Raw genomic sequence first — 12,018 nt, 5'->3', positions numbered from 1 at the left:
AACAAGTACCTAATAAAAGTGTATTTTTTGTCATAAAATTTTTATTTGGTACAAATGGCTATTTTGAAAACTGTGCTAGTAAATGTCTATTTTATTTCTTGAATTTTTTTGAAATTTCATCAAAAAATTCAAGCCTTGAATATTTCGAAAGATACACAGGCCCAGATGTTAGGGTTGTATAAGACTGTATTTAGTGTACACAGAATGTATTGGCATTCCTAATCTTTGCGAAATGTAGTCTTGCAGAGGCTTAAAGAATCTGATTAATTTCCAATTAAAAATATATGGGTTGAGCACAAATGTTTATTCCCTCCTCCAGTTCTGAGAATGATGTTAAAATGACATTAGAATTAAGAAGGTATGTACCAATATTGACAAGGATTAGAGTTTTATAAATCAAGGCAGAAGGGCTAGAATTTATGAATCAAAGCTGAAAATGGAATTGAGGGGTGACAATAAGTGAATGCCTATATGTCAAACTTTTTACCGTCCAGCATTCACAATTCCAAAGACCAGGTTATAGTGTGTATCTAAAAAATAAATGGGCCCTGGTCAGTGTGGCTCTGTTCGTTGGAGCATTGTCTCATGGACTGAAAGATTACAGGTTTAATTCCCAGGGCACATGCCCAGGTTGCAGGTTAAATCCTTGGTTGGCGTGTGTAGAAGAAGGCAACCAATCAAAGTTTCTCACATCTCTCTCTCTCCCCCTCCCTCACCTTCCTCTCTCTCTAGAAACAATGAAAAAAAAATGTTCTCTGTGAAGATTAAAAAAATGGGATGGTCTGAAACTTCACTGAGATTCTGGAATATTCTGTCCTGCTATCACTATCCATGCTGCTTAGATTTTGTCTTGGACCTGCTGTGAGTCACAGTGTGCCAGGCTTAGTCAGTGGACACTTTCATCCCAGATACCTGGAGTCTCAAAGCCCTGTTTGCATTTTAACAGCTACTTACTAGGTGGCAAGAACATGTATTGACTTGGTAGCAAGTTAACCTGAAATTCCTACTGAGCCAGTCTGGCAACATAAAAACATGAAATTTTCTAATCAAGCATACAAGAATTTTGTGACAAAATTGATGGAGTCCTGATGGCATATTTTCTCAACCATTGGTGGATCTTGGAATAACCCTTTACTACCAAAACCCCAAAAGGGAGAGATTTCTGTCAAAAGTCATGCTGTGTCTCTACTTTGCCCTAGCTCTTCCTCCTCCATGTTTTCAACATGGTTTGCTATATCTAACTTCATGAAGTCTACTTACACTTTACAGTGTGAGTGAGTGGCATGGTACAAACTATGAAGAGTTCCTAGAAATCGCAAATATCACTTTATACTGTTGGATTGTCTTAGCCTGTGTGTAAGGCTTTAGAGAATCCCTTCAAGGAGTTTGATTTTTGTTTGTTTGTTTGTTTGTTTTTAAATCTTGTTGTGAAATGATTCATAGACAATTCCTTTAAGATCAGGGCATCTCTTTTTTCTTATAAATATATTTTATTGATTATGCTATTACAGTTGTCCCATTTCCCCTCTTCATTCCCCTCCACCCTGCATACCCTCTCCCACCCACATTCCCCACCTTTAGTTTATGTCCATGGGTCATAAGTTCTTTAGTCTCTATATTTCCCATACTATTCTTGCCCTCCCCCTATTTTCTACCTACCATCTATGCTATTACTCTCTGTACATTTCTCCCCTCTCTCCTCCTCCCACTCCCCTGTAGCTAACCCTTCATGTGATCTCCATTTCTGTGGTTCTGTTCCTGTTCTAGTTGTTTGCTTAGTTGGTTTTTGTTTTAGGTGAGGTTGTTAATAACTGTGAGTTTGCTGTTGTTTTACTACACATGTTTTTTATCTTCTTTTTCTTAGGTAAGTCCCTTTAACATTTCATATAATAGGGGCTTGGTGATGATGAACTCCTTTAACTTGACCTTATCTGGGAAGCACTTTATCTGCCCTTCCATTTTAAATGAAAGCTTTGCTGGATAGAGCAATCTTGGATGTAGGTCCTTGCCTTTCATGACTTGGAATACATCTTTAAGATCAGGGCATCTTAAGAGCCAACCTCACCTTATCTGTGAATGTTATCCTACATAGTTTACATCCTAAATTACTAAATTATTTACTGGTTAGACACCATGGGCTATTTTACATAATGTTGGTGTCTCTTGACTGTAGAAAGCACCATAGTAGGTTTACAATAAAGGCTTGGTGAATGAATAATGTATGGATGAAAGACTTGTGAGTTTTTGGGACTCAGAAAAATTATCTTTTTTTAAAAAAATATTTTATTTATTTATTTTTAGAGAAGGGAAGGGAGGGAGGAAGAGAGAGAGAGAAACATCAATGTGTGGTTGCCTCTTGGTGTGGCCCCCACTGTGGACCTGGCCTGCAACCCAGGCATGTGTCCTGACTGGGAATCGAACCCTGTGGTTTGCAGCCCATGCTCAATGCACTGAGCTACGCCAGCCAGGGCAGAAAAATTATCTTATTATTAAAATTCCACTAGCTTATGTCTGAAGGCCCATGGTACAGGATAAAAATAAAAAATAAACCTCTGTGTAGTTAAGTCTACATACTTAGATTTCTGTCATTTGGAGCCAAATGCAATCCTAACACATATTTATAAAGGAGGGATGTACCATAAATCTGATGAAACATGATATAAGGCATATTCACATTTAACAAAATTCTAACAGTACTTTGTGTTGAAAAGAATTTGTTATAAATTGGTATAACAGTCTCTTTTATTAATGCTGAGTATAAAATTATATAGTGAGACTGTCATTCCCTACTCTCTAATCTGATTAAATATGTATTTATTTCTAACATGTCAAACATATTGTCCTCTATACCATAGATATAAATATGAATTAGGAAAGTCTAATAAGCTCAAGAAGCTTGTTAGGATGACTGGATAAGCACGCAAATATACATGATACAAAGTAGAGTTCAGTCTATACCATGTCTGCATACTATGAAATGGGTGTAGATGTAACATATGGAGACATTGCACTTTGTTGGAGGAATCTGGAAAGCTTCATATAGAAGGCCTTAAGGAATAGACAGGATTTCTGAAGGTTGAAAGGTTAGGACACTATCAAAGAAGAGAATGGTATAACAAAGACATGAAGTTGGTGACATGCAAGATATGATCTTCAGAGTTACTAACTACCATATAAATTATTCTATTTTTTTCTCAGCTCCTGACAACTGTTAAAATATAATTTAGAGCTCAGAGATCCTTCATTTTAATTCAGCCACCTCTGGCCCTTTTGTCATAGAAAAATTTTATTTCTCCATTTAGTTCTAGCATTGAAAGTAGGGATTTGAAGAGATTGCAATTTGAGGGTATTAATGTAAATGAGTTCCTCACCTCTACCCACAGTTTATGGAAGAGTTTTGAATATATAGGTACATCTTTATATTCTCCATGATGATTTGAAAGATGCCTATTTTAATAATATCAAGACTATAATAAGTAAAATCTCCTTGACTATCCTTGCCCACTATATAATGTGTGATGATCTTTAACAGCTCTCCTTGTCAAGAAAAGAATATTATAAAAAGGATAGAGCCTGTGAACTAATAAGAGTGTGCACTTTGTGAATGGTTCCACAGCATGGAAGAATCCCTAGTGAATCTTTGCTTGCTACTTTCTCTTCCTATTTTCTTTATAGTAAAACCAGTATTTATTTAGTATGGTGTAATTTATAACATTACAAACATTGAAAATTAAAATGTTTTATTTCTTATTTTACAAATTATATATTTTACTTTTTAAAATATATTTTATTGATTATGCTATTACAGTTGTCCCATTTTTTTCTCTCCTTTATTCCCCTCAGCCCTGGACCTACCCCCCACCATTATTCCCCCACCTTAGTTCATGTCCATGGGTCATATATGTAAGTTCTTTGGCTTCTCCATTTCTATATTATTTTTAACCTCCTCCTGTCAATTTTGTACCTACCATTTATACTTCTTATTCCCTGTACCTTTTCCCCTATTCTCCTCCCTCCCCATCCCCACTGAACCCTCCATGTGATCTCCATTTCTGTGATTCTGTTCCTTTTCTAGTTGTTTGCTTAATTTGTTCTTGGTTTTGATTTTTTTTTTTTTAGGTTCACTGTTGATAGTTGTGAGTTTTTTGTCATTTTACTGTTCATATTTTTTATCTTCTTCTTTTTCTTAGATAAATCCCTTTAACATTTCATATAACAAGGGCTTGGTAATGATGAACTCCTTTTACTTGACCTTATCTGGGAAGCACTTTATCTGCCCTTCCATTCTAAATGATAGCTTTGCTGGATAGAGCAATCTTGGATGGAGGTCATTGCCTTTCATGACTCGGAATATTTCTTCCCAGCCCCTTCTTGCCTGCAAGGTTTCTTTTGAGAAATCAGCTGATAGTCTTGTGGGTACTCCTTTGTAGGTAACTGTCTCCTTTTCTGTTGCTGCTTTTAAGATTCTTTCCTTCTCTTTAATCTTGGCTAATATAATTATGATGTGTCTTGTTGTGTTCCTCCATGTCAACTTGGAGGGTCCACATTCTTTGGGATTCTCTGAGCTTCCTGGACTCCCTGAAAGTCTATTTCCTTTGCCAAATTGGGGAAGTTCTCCCTCATTATGTTTTCAAATAAGTTTTCAATTTCTTGCTCTTCCTCTTCTCCTTCTGGCACCCCTATGATTCAGATATTGGAATGTTTAAAGATGTCCCAGAGGTTCCTAAGCCTCTTCTTGTTTTTTTTTTTTTGTTTTTTGAATTCTTGTTTCTTCATTCTGTTCTGGTTGAATGTTTCTTTCTTTCTTCTGGTCCAAACTGTTGATTTGAATTCTGATTTCCTTCCTGTCACTGTTGGTTTCCTGTACATTTTTCTTTATTTCACTTTTCATAGCCTTCACTTTTTCCTCTATTTTTTGACCATACTCTATCATTTCTGTGAGCATCCTGATTACCAGTGTTTTGAACTTTGCATTTAATAGGTTGGTTATCTCTTCCTCGCTTAGTTGTATTTTTTCTGAAGCTTTGATCTGTCCTTTCATTTGAGCCATATATTTTTTTTTTTGCTTAGGCATACCTGTTACACAGTAAGGGGCAGAACCTTAGGCATTCAGGGTGAGGCAACCCACATTGCTGTGTTGTGGTGCTAAATGTGGTGGAGAGGTCTGAGAGTGAATAATGCCACTTGTTAGGCTTTTGGCTGGCTTTCAGTCACTTTCCCAGCTACCCATAAGCAAATTGGGTCCTTCTGGTGCTGACTCCCAGGTGGGTGGATTTGTGTGTATTCTAGGACCCTGTGGGTCTCTCCAACTGTCCTGTGAGCCTGGGAGTTTCTCCTGCCACTGCAACCCCCACAGGTTTTTTCAGTCAGAGATTTTGAGGCTTTATTTTCCCATGCTGGCACCCTGGGTTGCGTGGTCTGTCTTGCTCCCCAGTTGTTCCTCTTGGTTTATCTGCACACAAATGTGGGACCACCCACTCCACCAGCCACTGCCTCACCTGGTCAGCTAGCTGCTGCCTTACCCACTCTTGTCCTCCAGCTGCTGCCTTGCCGTGAGTCCTCTCTACCCTGGCTGCCTGTCTCCACCCCTCCTACCAGTCTTGATGAATGTTTCTTTTTTAACTCCTTAGTTGTCAGACTTCCATACAGTTTGATTTTCTGGCAGTGCTGGTTATTTTTTATTTTTAAATTTGTTGTCTCCTTCTTTTGGTTATGCAAGGAGGCAAAATGTATCTGCCTATGCTTCCACCTTTGCCGGAAATCTCTCTCCATATTTTTAAAATGTAGTCTATAACATCATTCTTTCACGGTAAGATGGAGAGATTATCCTTCTTCAAGTTTGCCAAGTACTTAACACCATGGAGTTGTTTGCACATAACCTGAGATATCTTTCAAATGATTGAGCAGAGTCTAAGGGTTTCAGAAGAGAAAGTGAATTAATAAATATGTGTCTATATAAAAAATTAGGCCATATGTGGGTACAGAGAAGCTGTAATAATGCTACTTTTGAGATAATCTCACATAGACTGTGCATCATTCCACCCTAGAGAGTGGCATTTACATCATGGTCCATGGAAAGGCAGCCATGTAGCTGAGTGGTGTACAACCTCCAAGGCTATACAAGGCAGACTAGGTGATTCTTTGGATTTTCTTTTATTTTTCTTACTGTGGCTGAAGGGGTCTCCCTTGCCAAATGTCCCTGTGTATTCTGCTTTTCTTCCAGCTTCAGTGTTTCCTGGGGCCTTGGCAATGGGATCTCTTGGTAGGTCTGTTATCCTGGGGTGTCTTTGGCTATGTCCTTAACTACCTAGATTACCCTGAATACTGGCATTCATATACCCACAGTCTTCATTGGACAATTAATGGAGAGGTTTCCTTTGTGTTACCATTTTTTTCTCCTTCCTGATGCCAAGGTCCTCCCCGACTATGACTTCTTGCTTCAAATAGAATTGTATTTTGTTTTTGTGTCCTTTTGTTAGGGTGATTATATCATATTGTTCAATCAGGGACACTTTAAGATGTATTATATAACATCCTAATAGAAGGGCACAAAGACCTCACATGATTCTCTAAGAAGCTATTGATAATGACACTGGAGTAGCAGGTATAAACCTGGACTATCCTGGGCACCCTGGATTGTCTGATCACCTACCCTTTACCTTCTCTAAGGCAATGCACAGCAGGTTCACACTTTAAAAGATAGAAGCCATCATTTGAAATATTTCTATTTAGTAAGTAAGTAGCCATCGTCCTACTGTCCCTGAATGTGTCCTCACCATCATGGCACTGCCCTCAGGACTCTACAGACCTCCCTACTCTCCATCATCCAAACTGGCAACCCAGAGGTCTCTAGGGCTCTGCTCTGATAGAGGCCTGTGCCATACCAGTTCCTAAACACTTTCCCTATTCATCACAAAGTCCTTTTCCCCCCTTACTTTGTCATTGTGTGAGGCCAGTTCCAGGACTGTGAAGATACCCATTTCAGTTTTTTATGTCATTCCTTTGTAATATGTCTCTTATTCAATTTTGTAGATGTTATTTATACACATCATAAATAGCAAGCTATTTTTCTGCTCAAGGAGAGGAAGGTATTTGGTTTTGTTATCAACATCAGAGAACTACAGTGTAATTATGACTACTTTGAGCAACAGCTTTGAAAGGAGAGCTCTGTCTCTCTTCATAATCACAGCATTGTAGAGAGATTGTTTCTTTCTGTGAATCCACTCCTCTGACTGGAATGTGGAGGAGATGACTGGTCTACATGAATAAGGATAAGAAAATTAAAGGAGAATTTCAAAGAGAGAAATGACTAAAAAGAGGATAGAAGACTACTGTATCTTTTGCTTAAAAGTCACATGCAAAATAGTTCAGATTTCTGTCTCACATTAAGACATTTCCAGAAGCAGTAAAGAATTAAAACTTTGTGATCGATGGGGAAAAAGTCTCCCTTTTTTGAGACCATCTAATACTAAACTAGGATGAAATTCTTCCCTCTCCTGTGGTGAGCTCTGGATCAAGAGCCAATATTTTAATGACTTTATATAAATGTGGGATCAGAAATATTTAAAATGCCAAGGACTTCTTTGGGAAGATTGTATCTTTCATTTTTTTAATTTAATTTTTAAAACTTTTTGATTGATCTAGAGAGAGGAGGGAGTGAGGAGGGTGGGAGAGAGAGAGAGACTGGGGGGGATCTGTTTGCTGTTTCACTTATTAATGATTTCATTGGTTAATTTTTATATGTGCCCTGACCAGGAATCAAACCTGCAATCTTGGAGTACTGGGATTATGCTCTAACCAACTGAGCTATCCTGTCAGGGTGATTGTGCCTTTTCTTGTCATACCCAGAACTACAATTGAGAAAAGCATTAAGGGAGCAAGTCCAGGGATATGGTGGGGCTGTGAAAAGAGCATATGATCTAGAGTCAACCTGGGTTCAAATCCCAACTCTGTCCCTTGCTAACTAACCTCTCTGTACAGTGACTTTACTATGTTAAAACAAGGTAAATAATACTTTCCTTCTGAAGTTGTTGTCAAGATTTAAAAATTTTATGTATATGAAATGCCTACCAGTATGCTTACTTCACAGTAAATGCTTAACAAATTTGTACTGTAGAATCTGGGATATTTTTATGCAGAGTGTAGGAACTAGTAATTAACTTTTAAGAAAGAGCCTAAGGCTAAAAGAAAAGCAGCATCAGCGTGACCTGGCGAGTGGCTGGGTCTCCAGTTATGGGTTCTATGGAGTGTGGCAGAGCTGGGAGAGAGAAGGAAGGAGAAAGAATAAAGCTGGTCATTTCTGGAGGAGTTGATTTCATATATCGGGTTAAGGCTGAAGAACATCCTGGCATATACGTGAAGTTCTTGTTTCTCTGGAGATCAAAAGGGGGCTTGTGGCAATTTCTGGCCCCAGAATAAGAAGATGAAAGGCCCAGCATTACAACAATGCATCCCATGGGTCAGTGAGAAGTTTATAGCCTTGAGGTTCATGAATTCTCAGAGAAGCTATAAGTATGGCTTCAAGGCCCTGTCTACCCCCTGAAATTGTGTGAAAAGTTTGCTGTATTTGTGTTTTCTGGGAACAGGCTTCATTGCTTTTTTCAGATTGAACAGAGTGGTCCTGGTAGTTAACTCCCCAACATTCATTCTATGGCTTCCTCATTGTGTAGCAGCAATATAGTTTTGGGAATTAATATCAGTTCTAGAGAGGTTTGCTTGATCTAAGAATAACTCCATGCTCTTTTATAATAATTAGTTTAAAATTAGAAAGAGTGGAAAAATATACCTGATGTACCCATCACTCAGCTTTTTTTCTGACTCCTGAGAGAAAAAAGGTGGCTCCTCCTCTAAACTCACCTCTGAGGAAGCATGTGGCCCAGCCTGGGAAACAGCCTCCAACCACAAGAGGATGAATCTGACACTCCTGAAGGAAGAGCGGAGAGATGGGAAGAACAGAGTCCTCATGGCATTGTTGACCGACTAGTTCAACAATGTCCTGAAGCCTTGCCTATGTTTGGACTTCCTCCTTTGTAACTAATAAATGTTTCCATTTAAAGGAGCTCAAATAGAGAACAGGCTGACAGTGACCAGAGCAGAGAGGGGAGGGAATTTCAGGGGAGAAGGGGAAGGGTTTACAGGAACAAATATAAAGGACACATGGACAAAAACTAGGGGAGGTGGAAATGGGAGGGAGGGGGGAGGCTGGAGGGGTGGGCTGGGATGGGAGTAAAAGACAGAAAACTGTACTTGAACAACAATAAAATAAAATAAAATAAAAGCTCAAATAGATTTTTCTGTTATTTTTTAACCAATTATCTCTGAACATACACAGTGACCCCCAAAGTCTGAGAACCAGTGCTTTGTACTACATTAAAAAGAGAGGAATCATAGGCAATACTTAAATGAACAGTTTAATGTTTTAAGGTTATTTCAGTGTAACTGGATAACATAATATATTTTTGTACCTTGTCTTACCTACAGAGGTTAAATAATTTGTGTTTTTCACTCTGATCCCATTGTATGAGTGCCCTTGAACCCTTTTATAGTGGTAAGATATAAAAAAGGTGATGCATAGGGAGTGTGTGTGAGAAGTCTTTAATTATGCAGTGTATTAATTTTATGGAATTACAATAGTTCAGAAAAATTCAGGTGTACAAGAAATGTGATTGGGAGGGTCTATAATGCAGCTGCTTTGAGGCATCACTGGGAGGGAGATGACTACTTTTATGTTTTGATCTAAGGTGCTAGAAGGTAGCATTTAGCTCCAGAAGTAACTCTCTGGTTTGGTGCTTGGCATGGGTGATTATAGTACTCTCCTCACTTCACTGACAATTGGATGGTCTGTAGGTAGGCATCAAACCACTTGTGCTCTGCACCGCCTTTGCAATCTGCAAAGACACAGCCATGTCTTAATCCAAACTTTAGTGGTAGACTGTCCATCATGCATCATTCTAACATGCACACCCCTTATCTGAACTGCAGAATTATGGATAGGCACATTATCTTGCTTTCTCTCCAGAGTACTATCATCTAAACTCCACATTTTGGTCAGAGTACAGGGGAACTTTCAAAGCCTCTTACACCACTTTAAGTCATGGAAGATTTGGTAGGAAGAGGAGGGAAACCTATGGCCCTCTTGTGACAAGATCTGCTATGGTGTTATCTCTATAGCCCTCCACATTAACTTGTGAAACTGCTTCTCCCAAAATTCTGGGCAGAAAGCTAGGCAAATATCTACTCTACTCTTGGGAATAAAACTTAAGGTGAAATCTGAGGAAAATTGTGTGGGTCTGTTCTTATTAGTATCCTCTTTGCATTTTTTAAAAATGGTTTTATTTATTGATTTTAGAGACAGAGGGAGGAAGAGAGAGAGACAGAGAAACATCAATTTGTTGTTTACTTATTTATGTATTCATTGGTTGGTTATTGTGTGTGCCCTAACTGAGGATCAAATCCTCAACCTTGATGTATCAGAACAATGCTCTAACTAGGGCTCCTCTTTGCATTTTTATCAATGACTTGGGTTAATGTACAGAAATCATGGTATTCTAGTCTGCAGATGACCCGTGCTGAGAGAAGCTACTGAACATAATAGCTATAAACATTTATCTAATGTTTATTATATGCATTTTTCTATGTACTTTATATATATTGGCTTATTTAATTCTTATTTCATAGATGGGCACTTGGGGCATAGGGACATCAAGTTACTTGCTCAAAACCACAGCAGGTTAAGCAAGTTTAGGTTTGAACTCAAGTAGACTGGCTCTTAAGTACATGTTTTGATGCCCTCAACATGGTATAATAATAGTTAAGCCAATAGAATGGATTCTTTTTTTTTATTCTCACTCGAGGGCATGCTAATTGATTTTAGAGAGAGAGAGCAAGGAAGGGAAAGAAACATTGACAGGAGAGAGAAACAGTGATGGGTTGCCCCTTGTACACACCCTGCCCAGGAACTGAACCCATAACCCAGGCTTGTATCTGACCAGGAATCCAAACTATGACCCTTCGGTTTATGGGATGATGCTCCAACCAACTGAGCCACACCAGCCAGGCTAGAATACATTCTTTAGATTTGCTAAGACAATGGGGCAGAAAACAAAAGATAGGGAAAAGACTGGCTTTATAATAGTTTATATGACATGGGGTTTTAGTTGGTCATAATCTGGATTTAAACAGGAACAAGTTGTTCTATAAAGGTTAATACAACCTTAGACTTCTGACAAAGAAAAATATGATTCAGCAGAGAGGAGGTAAATGTTTCACTAAAGTCTAACTATTCCGACCAATAGATTATGCTGGAATATTTCATCTAAATCTGGTGTCAGAGTTTGTGAGCCATGTTACCAGACCTAAGATGTCTAGGATATTAGCCAAAATGATGTTCAGTCCACTGACTGCTTCTTATGAAATGAAACAGAAGCTTGTCAAAAAAGGGGAATGTAATAGCAATTTCAAGCTATTCTAAGGAAGAGGTATGGCCTATGAGATTACCAGGTTAATATCTCAGCTCAAGACCAAGATGGACCATCTAAATGTTTAAATCCTTCTATAATGGTCAGGGCTGCCTTTTTATGCATTGAGCTCTAGAAAATAGAAATTTCAGGAACTTTTTTCCTTCTCTGTATTGATGATGATGATGATGATGATTACAATAAAATTGTCTCCAATAAATTTGGAGACCCTTTCCCCCCAATGCTGAGATAAACAGCTAAATTATGCAGTGAATTCCCCTCCACTACTCCTCCCACCTCACCAATCGCTACCTCCCACCCTGGATCCTACCCCCATTTGGCTTTGTCCATGTGTCCCTTATACATGTTCCTTGATAACTCTTCCTCTTTTCCCCCTATCGTTCCCCCCACCTCTGGTTACTGTCAGTTTGTTCTTTATTTCAGTGTCTCTGGTTATATATTGCTTGCTTGTTTGTTTTGTTGATTAGGTTCCAGTTATAGGTGAGATCTGTGGTATTTCTCTTTTACCACCTGATTTATCACTTAGCATGATGCTCTCCAG

The sequence above is a fragment of the Phyllostomus hastatus genome, unplaced genomic scaffold, assembly GCF_019186645.2.
Source record: "Phyllostomus hastatus isolate PE091 unplaced genomic scaffold, TTU_PhHast_1.1 phas_contig_86, whole genome shotgun sequence".
In the NCBI taxonomy this organism is placed as follows: Eukaryota; Metazoa; Chordata; class Mammalia; order Chiroptera; family Phyllostomidae; genus Phyllostomus; species Phyllostomus hastatus.
This window is presented reverse-complemented; position numbering follows the sequence as displayed.